We start from the raw sequence: 15122 nt of genomic DNA, 5'->3' as shown, positions 1-15122 counted from the left end.
TTTGCATACCGAGTGTTATGAACTATGCAAATATCAATAGCAGTAAAGAAGCTGGGCAGAGATGGTGTAAGTGAACTTTAATGAGAAGGTGCCTCATCCTAAAACGCTCATAGTTTTTATCTTGTTTTCTATCTTGATCAAAAGCTTGTCACTTTCGCCGGGCGCGGTGGCTCAAGCCTGTAATCCCAGCACTTTGGGAGGCCGAGACGGGCGGATCACAAGGTCAGGAGATCGAGACCATCCTGGCTAACATGGTGAAACCCCGTCTCTACTAAAAAAATACAAAAAACTAGCCGGGCGAGGTGGCGGGCGCCTGTAGTCCCAGCTACTCGGGAAGCTGAGGCAGGAGAATGGCGTAAACCCGGGAGGCGGAGCTTGCAGTGAGCTGAGATCCGGCCACTGCACTCCAGCCTGGGTGACAGAGCGAGACTCCGTCTCAAAAAAAAAAAAAAAAAAAAAAAGGTTGTCACTTTCACAACATACGTCGCTGGTTGATTTAGCATACCCTTGGTATATCTGTAACATTTCTAACAGTTGTTGCTTTTTCTCTGGAAAGTTGGGGCTCCCTAATGTGCCATTAATATTGGGAACAACCATCCCCACTAAACTCACACAATGAATCTTGTTGGCCCCTCTGTCCTTTATAGAAGGGCATGCTTAGGCCTGAGGGAGAGGTGTCATTACAGATCAGCTGGTTAGAACACCTACCAGCTAAACAGAAAAACAAAGCCAGGAAGGGGCATAGGGCACATGGGGAGGTGGGCAAGGCATGATTTGCAGTTTTGGATACACTGGCCGTGGAATGCTCATGAAGAAAGTTACAGAAGCAAGACTGTAAGCAGGTGATGGAGGGATGGACGAGTGCTATGGATGGGTATCTGTGCAAAAAGCCTTCCAAACAGAGGAACTGTCCATGCAGGAAGCTTTCGAGGGTTCTGAGGTCAATGTGTCTGGGGCAGGGAGAAATGATCTGGGAGATAAGAGGGAGTGACAGGCAGAATAACAATGTCATCTGAATTATATCTATTGCCAAAAATTACTGAGCTTACTGTCTTCTTGTTTTGAAGACTGAATAGAATTAAATAGGCAAGTAATTGAGGAATTGTCTGTGTGAGAAACCCTTACATTTGAATCCACCTCCTTTTCAAAATAATGAAAGTTAAAATTCATGGTTATTTTTCTCTTTTCTGTCATCTTTTAGAATCTTTGTTCTTCTCAGAACCTGGCCACCAATGACAGATGTAAGGAAGATAAACACCAAATCTCTTGATCTTGGGGTCTAGTTTAGATGGAAAGACTTGTAATGCAAAGTTTTAATTCACTTTTCCGTAGTAAATTATGTCAAATACATACTCATGAAATCAAGATTCTACCTGGGTGGATATCACTGTTCTTGTCATGACAAAGATATTTTGATTTATCATAGATTGTCCGAGGAAGGTCTTAGATACAGGATTGCGATAGATTAAAAATAAGCATCGCTTACATTTCTAGGCACTTGGAGACCAAATCCTTCTCTCCCTTTTTAAGCTCCACTTTAGTCAATAAGAGGTCTTTCTCAGATTGTAGTTGTTTTTAACCAGCTTCAAATATATATATTTTAAAAATCTCATCTAGCTGTGAAAATGTTTACTTGAAAAACGGCAAGCCAAAAATGGTATATATATGCAAAGTATAAAAACAGATAATGAGGCAAAAATACTTAGAAAAGTGATTTTCAAATGTGCAGTGCAAAAATGATATTATTCCTTTAAATTGCTTGCCTGTGTTACCTGCCTTTGTCATCCGTTTGACGTCCTGCTGTGTAAATCCGTTTTCTTAGGAGACAGTTCTTGCTAGCAGATGACTGATGGGATGTGCTGCTCCAGGTGATACTCATATTGTAAGGCCAGTTAGATTGTTCCTTATTGTAACTGAAAAATTATATTTTGCCAATAGAATGTTGGTGAATGTCATGAAAAAGAAAACACATATTAGCAATAATTGAAACTATCCTAGGTATTTACAGTGGTGCCTTGTAATATTTGTGTGATTTTTTTTTTTTTTTTCTTTTTGAGCCAGGGTCCCTGTCTGTCACCCAGCCTGGAGTGCTGTGCTGCAATCATGGCTCACTGCAACCTCGACCTCCCAGGCTCAAGGAATACTCCCATCTCTCAGCCTCCCAAGTAGCTGGGACTACGGGCATGTGCCACCACACCCGGCTAATTTTTATAGTTTTTGTAGAGACAGGGTTTTGCCGTGTTGCCTAGGCTGGTCTTGAACTCCTGAACTCACAAGCTCCACCCACCTTGGCCTCCCAAAGTGCTAGCATTACAGGAGTAAGCCACTGCACCTGGCCTATATGATGTTACTAAAACCATCTTAGACATTTTTTTTTTTTAACAATTAAAGGGTATCTTTTTTATTATTTTTTTATCTGAAAGAATTTTGGACTTCAGAAAATAATAGTACAAACACTTTTCATATATTTTCATACGAGTCCTTAGATGTTAACATTTTATCCTTACTGTACTATTATCTAATATCTGGACCTTATTCATATTATACCAATTGTTCCATTAATGTCTTTTATAGCAAAAGAAAACCTCCTGGATTATGTGTTGCATTCAGATTGTCAGTCTCTTTATCTTCCCTTAATCTGGAACAACTCATCAGTCTTTTCTTTGTCTTTTATGACATTGGCATTTTGAAGAGTACAGATCTTGTACGATATCCCTCAATTTGTGAATAATCATTTTTAAGGTAAAAGCAAAGATAGCAGAATGTAACATGCATTGAGAAGTTGAACAAAAGATTTATTAAGAGCCAGACCTCTTTAATGTCCCTCACACACTCTTGCTGTTTTCTAGGACAGATCTAAATTCATGGTCATATAAGAGGCTTTTAGATCTGGACTCTTATTTGAAGATCATAAGGACAACAGGTTAGAGACTTACTTGTGCCTTGACTTGTTGGGCCACGCTTTTCCCCCCATCAAATTCCAGTTAGATGGGTTGCAAGTCAACTTTGTTAAGAATTGGCCATTTCGCCTTGGCCTAACCTTCACATTGCAGGTTTCTCAGAGCTATGCAAGCCTTCAGTGGATGCTGTCCCTAAAAGCAGTAAACTACAAAAGGAGCTCACTAGTCACTATTCCATCTCTTATCCACTGGGACTATTTGATTCCTCCGACTTAAATAACCTTTCTACCTTCTCTAATAATGAGACTGTGGTCAGTTGAGGACATTGCCTGGCTGCCTCTCAGCTCTCCCGTTCGTGTTCCTGTTTGCAGCTTTCCTGCCCGACTATTGTGGCAATGGAAAATGAAGTGTCACATTGACTCAATGGCAGGAAAAATATGTAAGCAGCACATAAGTGAGTCCTGTGTAGATGTTTTCAAACACTCCAGCCCTAAGGGAGTAGGTACATACTTCAAAGCACTATCAGCTTTTGTCCCCATATTTTACCCAAGAGCAAGCAGACCTCTGAGGGAACAGCAGCTGGGGGCTCAACAACCCCCTCACTCATCAAAAATCATCTAAGAAAAGAACAGATTGCAGACAGAACCTGCCTGAGCTGCTGATGGAGCTGGCAGAGACTTTAGGGTGATGTCTTATCTCCTCCTCTCCCTCATTGCTTCACCGCTGAATAAAGTTTTAACAACCAGCAGAATATTGTGACAAGAATATTAAATGCACACGAAATCTATACAGAAAAATAATGCAGAAGGACATACACTCATGTTGGCCATGATTGTTTTGGCTGGTAGCTATTTACAAAAAGAAATTTTAAAGAAAAGAACTATCTGGGCCAGGCATGATGGCTCATGTCTGTAATCCCAGCACTTTGGGAGGCCAAGGTGGGCGGATCACGAGGTCAGGAGCTCGAGACCAGCCTGGCCAACATGGTGAAACCCTGTCTTTACTAAAAATACAAAAAATTAGCCGGGCGTGGTGGCACACGCCTGTAGTCCCAGCTACTCAGGAGTCTGAGGCAGGAGAATCTCTTGAATCCAGGAGGTGGAGGTTGCAGTGAGTCGAGATCACACCACTGCACACTCCAGCCTGGGCAACAGAGCAAGACCCTGTCTCAAAAAAAAAAAAAAAAAAACCACTATCTGACTTTACTTAATTTTAAACTTTATTTTAATGAGTGTCCATGGCTTTTGTTATCTAAAAATAATACCTAAAAATATTCAAGTGTGGCAGTTTTTTAGAGTTAGTTAAAATATTAATGAGATATTTTAAACTAACCAAGAACATTAAACTTTGATATAAACCTCCAATATGAATAGACCGAGACTCCATTAGTTGCACTTCAAAGGATAAATATTAATATTATTCTGCCCACTTTGTCAATTCAAGATACTAATTAACTATTCAGGTTATTTTCTCAAATGATGTTTAGCAGGTATTTTTATTTGGACAAGTAGGTTACTGGAAAGATATTAGGAAGTTCTGCCTCTCTTTAAATTCTACTAAATCCATGCTTCTCATTTTTAAAAACACTATATGCTCTAATTACATGAAATCCTTTGAATCTTGCTAATTATAATAATACCATCTCAATGTCCCAGGACAAATATTAAGGCAGAACCCTCCTCAAGGTTTCCTAATCTTTGAGGAATTTGCTTGCTTGTTTGATTTTGGTGAGGATTAAGTGAAATTATACAGAGTCCTTGGCACCCAGAAAGCCTACAATAAATACTGGCTATTATTACAACTGTACTCTCAGCTACTCGGGAGCTGAGGCAAGAGAATCGCTTGAACCTGGGAGGCGGAGGTTGCAGTGAGCAGAGATTGTGCTACTGCACTCTAGCCTGGGTGACAGAGCCCAGCCGGGAGGCTGTTAGATTAGGTTATATACAAAATCATTTTCCCAATTTCTTACTACTACCTAAGAAAGAATTTGTCCCTAGTATATTCATCTTTAGTGAAGCACACTTGATGAATAATCAAAATCATTTTTGGCTAGTGTATGTATTCTGAAACTTCATTATCAAAACTAGAATTATTCTATTTCATTTGGAGTTTAATTCTATTGGTTTCAAATTCATATTTTTTCCCTTTATTTTTTGTTGAATATGTGAGAAAATATTTAACCTGGGCCACATTTTTGTCATTGCTGTTGGACCTGATTTATTTTTGTAGTGAACCGGGCACAACTGTTCTAAATAACCCTCTATCTTGGGCTCCCACAAGGTAAGCCTGTTATGGTAGCCAGATATTTAGCAGAGTCCTGGGTACTAATATAATCCAAGTAGGTAATATAGTAGCTGAACAGCAGAAGAAAACTTGTAGATTATGAATGGAACATGTAACTCAATGTAGACAGCAGTAGATGATCAAGTATGGACTACATGTCTAAATAGGAGGTTATTTCTACATGACATTTCATTTTACTAACTACTAAAAAGTCACTAAACGCACTTTGGCAATTTCATTACTGGTGGGCTTAGTTAGACTTTTACCTTAAAAACAACAGCAAAAATACTAGCAAAATAGGCTTATGGTAAATGATTTCTTTGAGTTAAAATATTGACTTTTTTTTTTTCTTTCTTTCTTTTTGTGACAGAATCTCACTCTGTCACTCAGGTCGGAATACAGTGGTATGATCTTGGCTCACTGTGACCTCTGCCTCCTGGATTCAAGCAATCCTCCTGCCTCAGCCTCCCAAGTAGCTGGGATTACAGGCACCTGCCACCATGACTGGCTAATTTTTGTATTTTTAGTAGAGATGGGGTTTCACCATATTGGTCAGGCTGGTCTCAAACTCCTGACCTCAGGTGATCTACCTGCCTTGACCTCCCAAAGTGCTGGGATTACAGGTGTGAGCCACCACAGCCAGCCCCCAAAAATACTGATTTTAAGATTAAGTGCAGAGTTTTAAAATTATAGACTTCTAATTATGCCAGTCGTGGGATTTTCTTCTCCTATTTTATCACTTTGTTTCAGTAAAATAATGTCTTTCCTTTTTTAGTCTCCACCTTCCTGATTGTGACTTAAATTGTACATTATATAGCTTTTCTAAATACAATCTAAAGTTATACAGATGAGAGGAAGTAAAGGATTTTATCTTTGTGACTGTTATATGTGTATATATACTAAGTATGTATGTGTATATATACTAAATAGTGTAGCCTTTTTTCCTCAATCAGAGGTTATTTTCCAGGTCATCAGTCCAACTTCTTAATAGTTAATATTCTTCAAAACTCCATGTTTGAATGGAATCATCACTGATTCTTATTTTATGTCTGTAGTTTCATTATCTGGTTTCCTCCACTTCCAATAAAAGCTTTCAAAAATTTTCTCCCCTCTGGTCTTGAAAGTAGAAAATGGGATGTCATGCGGGCTAATAATAATCTGAGTGCTTCTGTTTAATAATGTATTCAGTGGGCTAACTTAGTCCTTTCTGAACTGACACGTAGCAGAGAGGCACTTTAAATACTTTTTGAGGGAATAAGTGTTCAACTTTCAAAGCAAGTTAGATTTTAGCAATCTTATGAATAAATTTATATTAATAGAATCTGTTGAACTTTTTAATTAGAATAATTTGTAAATTTAGTATAGTACAGAGTTTTCATATACCCTTCGCCCAGTTTCCTCTAATTTTAACATCTTGTAACTACCATACATTTGTCAAACTAGGAAACTGACATTATATATTACTATTAAGGAAGCTATAGACATCTTTTGGATTTCACTAGTTTCTGTACTAATGTTCTTTTTCTCTTCCAGGATTCCCTCCAAGATATTACATTAATTGTCAGTTATCCTTAGTTGCTCCAGATCTGTGACAGTTTCTCAGACTTGCCCCCTTTTCCATGTCCTTGACACTTTTGAAGAGTTGGCCAGGTATTTTTGTAGACTCTCCCTCAGTTTGAATTTGTCTGATGTTTTCTCATGAAACATTCAACAATAAGTATAAGTTTTCGGTAAGATTTCCACAGAGCCGAAGTGACATTCTCATTGTGTCTTATGAAAGGATGCAGGATGGAAACACGACATTGACAACCTTGATTGCTTGGTTAAGGTAGTTTCTCTCAAGTTAATGTAATGATTTCTAAAAATAAAACTATCAATGCAGCTTCCAGATGCAGTAAAGTTACATATTTACAAACATGAAATAAACACATAGAAAGTATTAAATTTCAATGACAACTGCACAAAAGTTATTCAAATAATGACTCTAGTGATACTTCCCTCTTTTAAATGAATTGTTAAGTGTATTATCTTAAAATATCTATGCAGTGACTGCATGGAAATGTATATTAAAATCATTTCTGCATTTCCTTTGCCATGTTAAAGTAAAAAATATTCTAAAAATCTACATAAAATACTAAATCATCTTTACAATAGTTTTGAAAAAACATATCAACATTTCTAAACTATGGCAAGTCACCTTCAGTTGTAATCATTTGGTAGGTATAACTATCTTCTACTTTTCCAATTACAATATTTAAAAATATTTTTGATATTGCACCAGAGCCTATATAGCATGTACTCTGAAATAGCATCTACGTATAGCAGTAGAATACTGAAAATTTGATCTAGCATACTTATTTAGTTTTCTGATTCAGCTTGTTTAAATTTTTCATCTTAGTGAATATACATCCCCAAACTTGTAAACATTTTTTTTCCCTAGCAGTTTATTTTTTCCCTAGTAGTGAATATCTTCGATTTTGCAGACAATCAAGCAAGATACTCAAAAGTTGCCTCTGGTGGATGCAACCCAGATGCCCATCTGCAGATGAATGGATAAAGGAAGTGCAGTCTACAATGGAATATTATTCAGCCTTAAAAATGAAGGAAATCTCGTCACATGCTACAACACGGATGAACCCTGAGGACTTTTGTTAAATGAGATAAGCCAATCACAAAAAGAAAGATACTGTACAATTCCACTTACATGATGTATCTAGAGTACTCAAATGTGCAGAAACAAAAAGTAGAATGGGTGTTGCCAGGAATTGGGGGAGGAGAACAGGGAGTTGCTGTTTAATGGGTACGGAGTTTTAGTTTTGCAAGATGAAAAAGTTCTGGAGCTTTGTTTCACAACAATGTGCAATATTCTTAACCTTACTGAGCTGTACAACAAGAAATGGTTAAGATGGTAACGTTTGTTTCTACCAGAATAAAAAATAATGGCCTCTATACGTTTTAAACTTTTATTTATTTTGAAATAATTCAGACATGCAGAAAGTTGCAAGAACAGTGCAAAGAGTTCTTTGTACAGAGGTTGTTTTCTATTCCCTTCATCCAGATTCCCCAATGGTTAACATTTTACCACATTTGCTTTATTATTCTGTGTGTGTGTGATACTTTTATATAATATTTGAGAGTAGATTGAAGACATGATTCCCTCTTATTCCTAAATACTTCAGTATGTATTTCCTAAGAACAAGGACATTCTCCTAAAATAACAGTATAATTTATTAAAACAGGAAATGAACACTAATAAAATAGTATTTTCTGATCTATAGACTTTATTCAAATTTTGTTAATTGTCCCAATAATGTCCTATATAGTGAAAATAAGATAAAATAGAGGAAGAAAAAAATCTAGTCTGGAGTTCACTCCAGGATCACACATTGCCAAATCTCTTTAGTCGCCTGTAATCTGGAATAGCTCCTCAGTCTGTCCTGATAACCTTGATATTTTTGACAAATACAGGCCAGTTATTTTGTAGAATGTCTCTCAATTGGGTGTTCTTAATGTTTCCTCAGATTAGATTGAGGTTATACATTTTTGGCAGGAGTACCACACAAGTGATGTTGTATTCTCCATGCATGATATCAGGAGGCAGGATGTAAATTTATTCCATTATGGGTGATGTTAACTTTGATCATTAAGTTAAGATGCTATCTACCCAGTTTCCCTGGAGTAAGGGTATTATTCCCCTCTGCCTTTCCCCTTACCCCTTGCAACTGATAAGTACTTTGTGGGAAGATACTTTGAGATTACGTAGTATAGATTATATTCTATTCCTCACCAAAACTCTTACCCAATAGTTTTTAACATCCATTGATAATTCTTGCCCAAGTCAACCATAACAATGAGGTTTGTCAAGTGGTGACTATCACTTCGTTTCTTCTAGATTTTTTGCTGGTGTTCTACTACAGTAAAGAGCTTTTCCTTCTCATTGATTTATTCATTTATTTATTCATTTATTTACTTATCACAGTATAGACTCATGGATTCTTATTTTATTCAGTGAGCTGTACTTTGTTACTGTCATTATTTTGATGCCCAAATTGTACAAGATTTGACTAGTGGGAACCCTTCAAGCTATTTCCCGTGTTCTTTTGACATGGCCTCATCCTTCTTTGAACACTTCTTTACTTTCTGGTTCAAGATGTTTCAGGATCATTTTTTATTTTCTCTTTTCCATCCCTGGAATCAGCCATTTCTCTAAGGACCCCTTGTTCCTTTTAGTAGAGAACAATTGTTGTTTTGTTTTGTTTTTGAGACAGGGTCTCTCACCCTGTTGCCCATGCTGGACTGCAGCCATGTGATCTCAGCCCACTGCAGCCTCAACCTCCCAGGCTCCAGTGGTTCTACCACCTCAGCCCTCCGAGTGGCCGTGACCACAGGTATGTACTACCACACCCTGCTAATCGGAAATAATGTTTAGATATCAATATTTGAGCACTAGGAGTGCTCATTGCTACAGAAGTGTCATTGCTTCTAGGCCCTTTCAGCAGGAAGAGCTAGGATGTGAGCGTGTGTGTGTGTGTGTGTGCACTCACACATGCGGTTTACAGAAGGGTTCCCTGAGAACTGAACGCAGACAGAAATTAGTGAGCAGAACGTTTGTTAGGGAGCACTCTAGGGATGAACTACTATGGAATGCAAGGGAAGGAAGCAGGATGGGGCACAGGGAGAAGATAGGCTGTGATGCAGTCTTCACACAGACCTCAGTTGATCCCATGGGAGCTCTGATGCTGGATGTTCCTTTAGAGTTGTTCTGAGTTGGGATGAGGGATTCAGGCCTTCATACCCCTGAGTCAATCAGTCATTGAATATGAGCCTCCCTAGGAAGGTTCATGAAGTCGGGCAAGGTGGCTCTCTAGGCAAGAGAGCTAAGGCAATAGCTAAGGCAATTCCGAAAAGGGCTGGCAGCTGAGACCTGTTAGCCAACAATGTTTCCAGCATTTTTGGTAATAAATCCTTCAGTCATGAAAAGACTGGGCAGCAGGGATTACTGATGACACATCTACACACATGCTTATCTCTATCAATGTCTGCCATCCATCCATCCATCCATCCATCCATCCATGAACCTATCTATCTGTCTTAAAAACCAGGAGTCTGGCTGGGCGCGATGGCTCACACCTGTAATCCCAGCACTTTGGGAGGCTGAGGCGGGTGGGTTGCCTGAGGTCAGGAGTTCGAGACCAGTCTGGCCAACATGGTGAAACCCCGTCTCTACTAAAAATACAAAAAAATTAGCTGGATGTGGTGGCATGTGCCTGTAATCCCAGCTACTCGGGAGGCTGAGGCAGGGGAATTGCTTGAACCAGAGAGGTGGAGGTTGCAGTGAGCCAAGACTGTGCCACTGCACTCCAGCCTGGGAGACAGAGCAAGACATGGTCCAAAACAAAAACAAAAACAAAACAAAACAAAAAACCAGAAGTTTATAGTAATATTTCCAATTCCAGTTCAACACCACAAGTTTCGTTCTATAATTTTACTTTTCCATATTTATAGGTATTCTTTCTTTCTTTTTGTCTTTTTTTGTTGTTGTTGTTTTGACAGAGTCTCACTCCGTCACCCAGGCTGGAGTTCAGTGGCACTCCAGTGGTATTTTTAATAGAGACAGGGTTTCACCGTGTTGGCCAGGCTGGTTTCAAACTCCTGGTCTCAAGTGATCTGCCTACCTTGGCCTTCCAAAGTGCTGGGATTACAAGTGTGAGCCACCGTGCCCGGCCTGTAGCTCCCATTTCTGATGGTGAGACCTGGCACCCATTGTTAATCTAGGTTAAATCGTAAAACTCACTGAAACCAGTTTTAGAATTGCTCAGTCATTCCACTGCAAAAGACCTATTAACTAGAGTTCAATATTTGTTTAGAGTTCTTTTTGCCTTTAATCTGAGAGAATATAATTGAAACACTGTGTTCAAAGTTCCCTTGGGTTGAATCCTTCTTTCCTCTTCTCCCCCAGTGTGGTTTGTTATTCATTTGAAATGCATTAGGTTTGTTTCTGGGTACTTTCCATTTTAGGGCTTTCCCCCTGTCGATTTTTTTCTTATTATTATTTTGAAAGTATGTAAAACATTTACATGGATCAAATGTCAAAATTATATAAAAACATACACTCAGAAAAGTGATGGTGCCCCCTCGTTTCTTTCTTTCTTTCTTTTTTTTTTTTCTTTTTTTGGAGACAGAGTCTCACTTTGTCGCCCAGGCTGGAGTGCAGTGGCACAATCTCTGCTCACCGCAAGCTCCGCCTCCCGGGTTCACGCCATTCTCCTGCCTCAGCCTCCCAAGTAGCTGGGAATACAGGTGCCCGCCACCACGCCCAGCTAATTTTTTTGTATTTTTAGTAGAGACGGGGTTTCACCGTGTTAGCCAGGATGGTCTCCATCTCCTGACCTCATGATCTGCCCACCTCAGCCTCCCAAAGTGCTGGGATTACAGGCGTGAGCCACTGCACCCGGCCTCCCCTCATTTGTTTCATACCGTTCTAGTGGGTGAACAATATCTTTCATGCTTGGTATACCTTTTTGGAAAAGTAAGTATATTCACATATATATAAATTCCTTTCTTTCCTACCTGAAAAGTAGTCTACTATCGGTCATTGTTTTGGACTTTGCTTTTTTTAGAAAAACTAAACAATATATTTTGGAAATCACTATCAGTTCATACGGGTCACTTCATTCTATTTTACAGTTGCATTATTCTCCATTGTGTGGACATACTGTAGTTTGACCACTTTTCTGTTCAGGCATTTAGGGCATTTCCCATACTTTGCAATTACAGATAACACTGCAAAGACTAACTTTGTGCATATGTGCTCTTATAGTGTGGGAGTCTTCCTAGGGTTTTAAACAATATTTTTTCCCTTTTTTCTTTCCTCTGTTCTCTTTATTGTATTATTAGGTTATCGTTCATTAATTATAGGCAGAACAACAATATCAAATGGCAATGCACGGTCTTGAAACTTCTGTTCCCAATAGACAGCTTCCTGGCGAAAACTGGATTTTATCGACTACTTAGTGGCCATCCGTATGCTAACAAACTGCAAATAAATAATATTTACAGGCTGGGCGCAGTGGCTCACACCTGTAATCCCAGCACTTTGGGAGGCCAAGGCAGGCAGATCACCTGAGGTCGGGAGTTCGAGACCAGCCTGACCAACATGGAGAAACTCCGTCTCTACTAAAAATACAAATATTAGCTGGGTGTGGTGGCTCATGCCTGTAATCCCAGCTACATGGCAGGCTGAGGCAGGAGAATCACCTCAACCCAGGAGGCGGAGGTTGCCGTGAGCCGAGATTGTGCCATTGCACTCCAGCCTGGGCAACAAGGAGTGAAACTCTGTCTCAAAATAATAATAATAACATTTACAAGTAAGTATTTGTTATTTATTATATTGTATTAATCTTATTTGAATAATATTTACGTATTTGTTATTAATGTATATCTATTATTGCATCATGGGAAGTCATTTTAGCTTAGAAGATTGCAAGTCCAGTATAGTGGAGGGGTTGAGAGAATACATGCTGGAACCAGACTGAGGATTTGAAACCTTCTCAGATGTGTGGCCCTGAGCAAATCATTTAACCTCTCTGTGCCTCAGTTTCCTCATCTACAAAATAGAAATATCAACCGTATGGTTTTACTAAACTGTTAAGCATCTCAAATTTAACACATCTAAAATCCAAATTTCCATGCTGGGAGCAGTAGCTCATGCCTGTAATCCCGGCACTTTGGAAGGCCGAGGCGGGAAGATTGCTTGAGCCCAGTAGTTCGAGACCAGCCTGGGCAACATAAGGAGACCTCATCTCTACAAAAAAAATACAAAAATTAGCCAGGTGTGGTGGTGCATGCCCGTAGTCCCAGACACTTGGGAGGCTCAAGTGAGAGGATTGCTTGAGTCCAAGAGTTCGAGGCTGCAACAAACCAAGATTGTGCCACAACACTTCAGCAGGGTGACAGCATAAGACTCCATCTCTAAAAAAAAAAAAAAAAAAAAAATCCAATTTCTCTCTTCTCCTTCCCCTTCAAAACTGCTGTTTCCTCAGTTTCCCCAAAGTAAATGGCAACTTCATCAAGCTCTCAGGCTCAAAGCCCTGGAATCATTATTGACTCCCCTTTTTTTCCCCCATCACATGTCTAATTCACCCATGAGTCCCAGGTTATTACAATAATCTCCTGACCGTCCTTCCTACTTCTGCTTTTGCCACCCTATAATGTATTCTCCATCAATAGCCACAGTGATACTTTTAAAAACAAACCTTTTAATGTCGCTTCTCTGCTCACAGCCCTCTAATGACTTCCTGCCTCACTCAGAATAAAAGCCAGAAAGCTGGCAATGGCCCACCTGATCCAGCCCTCTGTACTCTTGGGTCTCATAGTCTACCCCTCCGACCTGTGGCTCCCTGCCCTGCAGCCACACTGGCCACCTTGCTGTCCCCGAACTGAACAGGCTTGCAGCTCAGGGCCTGTAGCACCAGCTGTTCCCTTTGCTTAGAAAGCCTTGTCCCCAGATATTCCTACCCCTTCTCCTACTGATCTTAACTCAAAGCCTTCTACGACTCCCCTATTTAAAGTGACAGGCCTCGAATCCAACATTGCCTACCTCCTTTCTGGCTTTATTTTCCTCCATAGCACTTCTCATCGTCAGGCACATTACACAATTTACTTGTCTGTTTTGTATGGCCTGTCTCCTTCCTCTCCTCCTCCACCCTCTCACCCCCAAGGCATGTAAAATCCATGGGGCAGGGACTTTTGTTTTGCTCACTGCTATATCCTCAGCTCCCAGAGAAGTGCTCGGCACATAGGACACCTCAATAATTACTATGTGTCCAGGGGTCCCAAGTCCACCTCCAGGTTCAGGGATTTACCAGGGGGACTCACAGGACTCAACATAGAGTCATACCCATGGCTAAGATTTATTACAGCAGGAGAATGCCAGGCACAAGCAGCCAAGGGAAAAGACGCATGGGGCGAAGTCCAGGGAAGTCAGACACAAGCTTCCAAGGATCCTTTCCCACCAGAATCACATAGGACACACTTAATTCCTCCAGCAATAAGTTGTGACCTCAGGTCTGAAGTGTTGTTTACCAGGGAAGCTCATTAGAGGCTTAGGATCTATGGTTTTTATTGGGGGCGGGTCACTAGGCACTGCTGCCTGGCACATACCCAAATTCCAGACCCCCAAACAAGGAAAGAGGTTGTTTGGCAGAAACCATATAATTTGTACAGTTTAGGCACAGTGAGTCCTTCTTATCCGTTCTGGGAATGGTGGAAACCCTCCCCAAATCCAAATTCCTGCACACCAGCCAAGGGCCAACCTCGCAAGCAGGGCTTTCTAAAGATAGCAATCTCAGGCCTGCCGTGTTAACTCCGCACAGTGCGTTAAAAGAATTTGTTACTTTTCAGTTGACAAAAATAAAGCATTTTAGAGAACGAGAGCAAGATAAGGTCAATTAAAGAAAATCTCTCATTTTTTTGCACCTTGGAATCATGGTGATAAATTTTGATCTTACTTATGCACACACAAACACTGTTTGCATATTTTTAAAGTAGCTTGGCCTGGTAAGAAGATGTGGATAGAACTTCACACATTGCTTGGACTCTGTACATTTTAAGATCTATTTCTGAAGGAAATGAGAAGAAGCAAAATCTAGATGGAATGAGTGTCTATCAGAGAGAGTGGAACCTGTGACTGCCTTTATTATTTTTTATTTGAACATATATTTTTAGTTAGAATGCAGGATCAATGGCATGATAATAAACTGGCACTCACAGGTCTGTCCTGAGAAGCACATAATCTTCAAAACATGTTGTTTTTCACGAGTAATTTACACATAGCAGCATTACTATTTAGTACTAGCGTCAAAGACGACATTTAGATTCTCCTGCTTCGGGCATTTAGTAACATCAAAATGATTTATAGTCAGACAGAGGAAAGCAATT

This window comes from Theropithecus gelada, chromosome 4, assembly GCF_003255815.1.
Source record: "Theropithecus gelada isolate Dixy chromosome 4, Tgel_1.0, whole genome shotgun sequence".
Taxonomy (NCBI): Eukaryota; Metazoa; Chordata; class Mammalia; order Primates; family Cercopithecidae; genus Theropithecus; species Theropithecus gelada.
The sequence above is the reverse complement of the archived record's forward strand: the minus strand, read 5'-3'. Positions refer to the sequence as shown.